The sequence below is a fragment of the Puma concolor genome, chromosome D2 (genome assembly GCF_028749965.1).
Source record: "Puma concolor isolate L17-30 chromosome D2, mPumCon1.1.hap2, whole genome shotgun sequence".
NCBI lineage: Eukaryota > Metazoa > Chordata > Mammalia > Carnivora > Felidae > Puma > Puma concolor.
Genome location: NC_141677.1, coordinates 53,888,174 through 53,895,761, shown reverse-complemented (window position 1 = coordinate 53,895,761; position 7,588 = coordinate 53,888,174).

Here is a 7,588-nt window from a genome sequence, read left to right as displayed (position 1 = left end):
CCAGAGGGCCCACAAAATGAGAGATCCCTTCTACCCCTCATCACCTCAAATGCATAATCACTGAAATTTAGGAGATTAATATGTTCTTTAGAAAGATACAGAACAGGTATGCCTAGGTGACTGAGTAGGTTGAGCGTTGGACTCTTGATTTTGGCTCAGGTCATGATCTCACTGTCAAGAGTTGGAGCCCAGGGTTGCAGTGTGGAGCCTGCTTAAGATTCTCTCTCGCCCTCTCCTTCTGCCCCTCCCCCACTCACACAAGCTAAACATGGCTGAGCCACCCAGGTGCCCCTAGAATAATTTTTTAAAATTTAATCTTCCTGAATGTAAAAATTAGGTAGTAGCTTAGCTACTAATATTCCCAGTTCTCCTGATATGTGATGGGCTATAGTCACTTGTTTCTTGACAATGCGCCCTGGTCTTTCTGCCTTTTCTCCTTCTGTGCACCTACGAGTTGCACTGTTGCAATTCTTTGAATTACATATGGATCATGCCTTTTGAACAGTAAGTGCCTGGTTATAATATGTGAACAGTGATATTGTTTTTAAATGTGTAAATTTTGTGAAACAGTTTTTATGTTCAGACGGATTATTTAAAGTAGCATGAAAATTCATACAATGAACTACGACACAGCAGTTGGAATGAACAAATGACATCACACAATAACATGGATGAATTTTACCAACAAAAAAGTAAACTAAAGAAGCCAGAGACAGAAGAGAGCACAACGGTAGGATTTTATTTATATAAAGTTCAAAAACCAGCGAATGAATCTATGCTGTTTAGAATCAGGGGCACCTGGGTGGTTCAGTCGGTTAAGCACCTGACTTCAGCTCAGGTCATGATCTTGCGGTTTGTGAGTTCGAGCCCTGAGTTGGGCTCACCGCTGTCAGCACAGAGCCCACTTCAGAGTCTCTCTCTCTCTCTCTCTCTCTCTCTCTCTCCAAAATAAATAAACATAAAAAAATAAAAAAAGAATCAGCATGGTGGTTTTCCCTGGAGCAGCCATGGGGACAGTGACCCAGTGACTGGAGATCCAGTAGGTCTGTTCCATGCTATCATATGGATTCCAGTTACATGAAGTATTCATTTTTTGGCCATACACCCATGATTGTGAACTTTGTTTTATGTAATTATAGTTTAACAAGAAGCTTCCTTAAAAATAAAAATAAGAATAAAATGACACCATTTTAAAAAACAATTTCATTTGTTAAAAATACATATTTTATAAACATGACACTTCAAAAAACTTTCTGGAAAGGAAACACCACACAAATGTAGATAGGTTTTAGTGTCTCATGTTCCGACAGGACGGATAATACTGAATAATGGCTAAGATTCGGGACAATATATTCAAGAAACTGCAGGCTTAAATTCCCTGGTTACCACTAGCATTGTGCTTTTCTTAATGCCTGAAATGACATCTAAACAAGGGGCAGCCGCCTCGGGCAAAATGGCATTTGGGTGATTTCAAAGACCTTAATGATGTCAGGTAATTGCCTGAGGAAGCTAAAAATTTTACCTTCAATTAACTAATCAACAGCACCATACATCATCATGACTATCTCACTGCCTTCCACCTACATACTATCAGGTCAATATATAGGAGGCAGGTGTCTAAGAAACCACTTCCTCTAGACGTCTGAACCTGCACTCAGGGGCCATTTTTTAAACATTTATTGAATTAGTCTGGTCTAATTTACAATTAATGGAAAGTCTGTAGTAATGCAGATTCCATAAGCAGCTAAGGAAGGCTAAAACTTTGAACCAGAGTGTGAAGCAAACATGTTTTATGTTCCTTCTACAATTGTTTCTTTGCAATTCATGGAATAGTTTAAGAGATCACTGAAAACATTTGGGTTTTCCTGCTTCCATTTGCTAAGTGGATGGTGTCAATAAAAACAGTAGTAATAACCACAAATGGTGTCATTTTTCAGTAAAATGGGTATATTTTAAATAAAACTCTTGATTGAAATTGAGAAGTGTGAATTTGAAATTGAACAAAATTGCCAAATCTGAAGGGAAAAAGAACCAATATAAACCCACAAAAGCACTTCCTCTTAATATTCATGTCAGTAAGAAGAGGGGAAGAACATCTTCTTTTAGTGCTTGTAGCCTTAAATAGACCTCCTGTCCCCTGCCCCCACCCCACCCTTACCCAAGCCCAGCAGACTCTTCCTCACTTGCAGCCCCTACTATGCTTTCTGCTGTGCTCCTGGAACCATCCAGGAAAAGCTGCGTTTCCGTGGCCAACGAATAGGAAATATAACAAGAGTTATATGATACATGGTTTTCGCTCTCATTCCATAGTAAAACATTTATTAAAAGCTTACCACATGTCCAACATAGTGCTGGATGCAACAGACACCATATAAGCCGCTGCACTGCTTATATATTCAGAAGCTTGTGGAACATTCATCAGTGACTCAGAGAAGAATAAATGTAATGATACTAAACATTGCATATAATAGGAACACCAAACAACATGGACCAGTGGCAGCCTCTTTTTTAACACCTTGAAAAGTATAAAGCATATTTTATAATGCTCATTTCCTCAGAAAACTGGAGTAGTGCTCCAGCTTATTGGTTTCCTAGTGTAACAGAATAATATACCACACAGACAGAAACTGCCTATCTCCTATACTGTATGGTAACCCCTTCCGAATATAATGCTAGACTTAAATTAAGGCAAAAAGATTACATAAAATGAACAGAAAACCCCAATGCTACTCTTATAGCTAGAATTATACCCTGCTTGACACATTCTCAAGAGCACAAGAGATTAAACAAGGAAGTTCCCATTACCACATTGACTAGTAGAGTAATTGAGGTTTGGGACTTAACTTTTTAGTGACAGTTTCCTTATCTGGAAAATGGGCAAATAACAGTATCTACCTCACAGAATTTTTGTGAGGATTAAATGATAAAAATTATGTGAAGGACTTATATAATGTTAAAATGTTAATACATAGGAAATGTTCAATATGTGTTCATTCGTTCATTTAATGTATTACTTGTGGAGTATGTATGATGTGTCAGGCTGGAGATATATATGTAGCAGTAGACAAAACACAAATATTCCTACCCTCATGGCATTAACATTTCAATGAGGAGAAATAAATAATAAATAAGAAGATTACATTCAATTATAATAGGTGAAATAGAGAAAAGCAAATTGTGGGAGGGGAATAGGGAAGACGGGTTGTGATTTTAAATAGAATGGCTAGGGAAGTCCCAGCCTAGCGAGGTGAGGAAGACTGCCATGAGGATGGCTGTCTGGGAGAAGAGAATTCTAGAGAGAGGAAACTGCAAACCTAAAAGCGAAGAGCTCTATGTGACTGTAGGGAGAGAATACCAGTCCATAATCCCTTCTCCAAAATTCTGGAAACAAAACCCTCTGAAGATTCTAGTCATACTTATTCCCCGCCTTCTTTCACCTCCACGTCAACCAACATGACCATGTCTCTCCCTGGAAACAGCATTCCATCTCCTTTTCTCTGCCAGGAGCCCCTGGAGGGTTCTGCCATGACACTTTGTGCCTGTACCTCATAGCAGTCACCTCCACCACACCCCAGTGCTATTAAGTGCTTGACTCCTACAGGGACAACTATTATTACTCTTCTATTATTGCTTATCCTGGTCCAACAAAAATGAAAAAAAAAAAAAAGCTAAAGAACTGTCCTTAGAGGGATGAGGGCAGGATATTAAGACTCCAACAATAACATCTTCCTCAAAGGTAGGATCTCCACCTGAAAGCTGAGCATTTCTATATGTTTGAAGAAAATCTTGTCTGTAATTGTGACATATAAAGAATTTTTATTCTTTTTTTTAATGTTTTTTAAATTTACTTTGAGAGAGAGAGACATACAGAGCACAAGCGGGGGAGGGGCAGAGAGAGAGGGGGAGACAGAAGACAGAATCAGAAGCAGGCTCCAGGCTCTAAGCTGTCAGTAGAGCCTGATGCTGGGCTCGAACCCGTGAACTACAAGATCATGACCTGAGCCAAAGTCGGATGCTCAACCAACTGAGCCACCCAGGCCCCCAAGAATATTTTATTCTTAATGGGGAAATAAAATGAATAAGGAAGTAAAATCCTGGGGGGCAGGCGGGTAGATGGAGTGGAGAAGGGAAAGGAATAAACAGAGAGGGAAGGAAGGATGAAGGGCATAATTAAACTATAAAAGAAAAATATAAACAAGTTTCACAGAGACAAACTCAATAGGTATTTCTCTTCCTGTAAGTACTTTGGGGAGTGCAGGGTACCGTGAACTTTTTCCTGTAGTTGTATTTGGAAAGTGTGTTTTAAATATTTAAGATTTTGAATGATACCAAACTTCCCTTTCAAATTAGAAAAAAAAATCTAATGGTTAGAAAATATGCCTTAAAAAATTGTTTTTAACGAGAAGCTGTCTCATTGGCTTTCATCTGGAAAATCGTTTGAAATTGGCAGTGACTTTTTCTTTTTTTTTTTTTTTTTTTTTTAGTAGCTACACGTTAAAGTGTTCAGTCACCTCAAAAACCTCGAGGCAACTGCCGGATGTTCCAAAGTCAAGATCCTCCACAGACAGGAAATGCCTCTGCCAGCTCCAAGGTCTCCTCCCGGCAGCCCTCTCCATTGTCTGCACAGATTTGTGTACATCCAACTGAAAAGGTTTACCGCCTGCTGGAGCCAATCAAAGAGCCACCTTAAAAGAAGGGAGTCAGTAAGGGCTTTCTAGTTTTTCTAGCTAACACTTAGTGCCCATTCTGTACCACGTATAACGCTCCCTCTCAGGTGAGCTGCCCACCACTCTAGGAACTGGGGCTGAGAATTCACATTTCCCAAGGTCCCCAACCAGCAAGAGACATAGGAGACTTGTCAGCCATACTTGCAGCTCTGCTCTTATCCACCATGGTATAATTTCTGCAATAGGCGTCTCCACAGCCAGATCTGAAGGGGTAGCTGCTGTTCGGAGGACCTTGGATCGATTTTGGTGGGTGGTAGGAATCTCCAAAGTGCTTGTCATTTGGATTCAACAACAATACCAAAAAATGTATCAAGGGACTGAAATTCGATTAGACAAGTACAGAGTCCAGCTGGAATCTCATGAAACCCCAAGCGACGAAAAGGAAATGTTGGTATAATATCTGATTATTTTTACGAGATACCAAACTCCTAACCATTTAGAAGCATCCTGGGTAACTGTTTGGTTCTCCACCTTCTGTCCCGTGTTAGGAGTCACAAAAGCCTCACCTCTAATCACAGATTTAAAGGATCATTGATATTCGATTTTAAAGAAAAATCGAAAGAGTGAGCTTCTGAGTTCACGTCATCTTCCACAAGGCAGTATAACTGGAATGGGAATTTTGGTAAAGACAGTCTGTCCCCAACAAAATGCACTTCCCCCAAGTCTGAATACATTTTCTTGAATCTCTACCCTGTCTCCATTAAGTAAAATGAATATTCACAGCAATGAAACCACCACCAAAAAAAAAAAAAAGTTGTCAGAAATGTTGAAAGAGAATAGGTACTTTCACTATCAGAGATGGTTTCCTCTTTTCCCACAAGATGTTTTATCAGCTTTCACCCTGAGAAAACCATAAAAAGTAAGAAAAAGTAACCTTATGCAATAGTTCTCTAAATAAAATACTACACAGCAGGCTAGTCATCCCTAAAAGGGATGTTGTTTGAAGAGTCAAAGTACATCATCCAACAAAATCAATATCCTATTAAGTTAGAAAGGGTTCTGAATATCAAAGACCGACGAACTGAATAACTTAAAGTATAAGTACATGACCCAGGGGATTAATCACACACTGTCATGGTGAAATTAGGGCAATTCTTCCAATCATTAACGTTTTGCTTACAAAAATGTGCTTTTCTGTTTGTCTTTCTGCTAAATGATAACCGTTTTCAAGTTGAATCTCCTGATAAAAAGAGTTAAAAACAAGACAGGAGTTGTGCTGTAAAGGTCATACATGCTGCTTCAACATGAAATAGCCAAAAGACAAACAAATGAAAAATGCCTGGATTGTAGGAAGAATTTGTAAATATTCATTGGCAATCTTCAATGGGGCATTTTGAAAACACGTAATGCCAACCTGTGTCCTGAGAACACTGTATTTCTCCCAGTGAACATGCTCTTGATTCTTAAGAATATGTCTAGATTCAGGAGCACCTGGGTGGCTCAGTCAGTTAAGCGTTCAACTTTAGGTCAGGTCATGATCTCACAGTTCATGGGTTTGGCCCCCATATCAGGCTCTCTGCTGGCAGCACGGAGCCTGCTTAGGATTCTCTCTCTCTCTCTCTCTCTCTCTCTCTCTCTCTCTCTCAAAAAGAAGAATTTTTTTAAAAAGAATATGTTTAGATTCAGAACATGAGTAACTTGATGAGGGTTGGGAATAGCTTTAAACTGGAAAACACCCTGGTTTCAAGAACTGTCTACTTTAAAACAAGACTTCACCCTTCAACTTTTCTAGTGCCAATCAATACATAAGCCTGTATTTCTCTGCTTGACCATCATGATACAGTTATTCCCAAAAATAAACATTAACCACAGGTTATCTCCGGGAGTGAAACACACACCAACTGATTTCAGGATTGCTTTAATACCATATTAGGCCCACAAGCCTCCCATTTTCCAAAACTCTGATACTGACAGTCCCTTTTTCAAATGAGACTGATTATAATCCTTGAACCTGACATGTAACCTGTCAGGCAGGGTCTGGGAGTTGGGAGCCTGCAGCTGATGGGAAGGGAGACCCTCCAATTGGAGGTCAACTGTGGGCCCCAACATTGAGAAGACACAGAGAACAGGGGGAACAATAAAGAGCTTGAAGTGAGTTGGTAACTGGGGGGTTGGAAAGGATCACGTGGATCAATTAGACCATCTTCATTCCACAGATGAGAGAACTGAGTACAAGAACTAAAATTCCAACCCAAATTATTAAATTTCCAGGCCAATTCACACCTCTCTGCTTAAAGAACTGGTACTAATTTTCTCAGAAATGTAAATTCACAGGCAATTCCAGGAGCCTTCCTGAAATCTAAGGAGGGAGAATGTGACAACTCGCTAAAAGCAATGACCTTTTCACTCTGTCTTCACCTGAGTGCTCATGTCTAGGGAACCAGAGCCCTGGTCAGCCATGCCAGGGGTGAAGTCATTCCTTCAGGAGCCCTCAGGAGGCACCCAACTCCACAAACAACTAGAGGCCTCCATGAAGGCCCAGGCTAGAAGGAAGAGGTTTCTGGGCCTCTCCCCCAACAGGCCTCTCATCGTTTTCCTGGAATGTCAGAGACCTGATGGCTCAGGTAGGCAAGCAACTGTATGCAATCCCCGGGCTAGTCAGAAACCTCAGGCCACCGTTCCTCTCAGCCCCACACCCACCCTTACCTGGGTGCTTCCATTCCCCCATCTCACAATACCCATTCCTCGGCCCTTTGGCCTCCCCTCAGCCATTAGACTCTTGCTCCCACCGGCCTAGACAAGGCCCTTCTTTCTCCTTCCTCCCTCTCAGCCATCCCCACCTCCTGCTCTCACACCTACAGAAGTTACTGGAAGGGAAGCAAGTGAGAAAGGAGTGAGGGGGTATAGGTATTAGGGCCCCA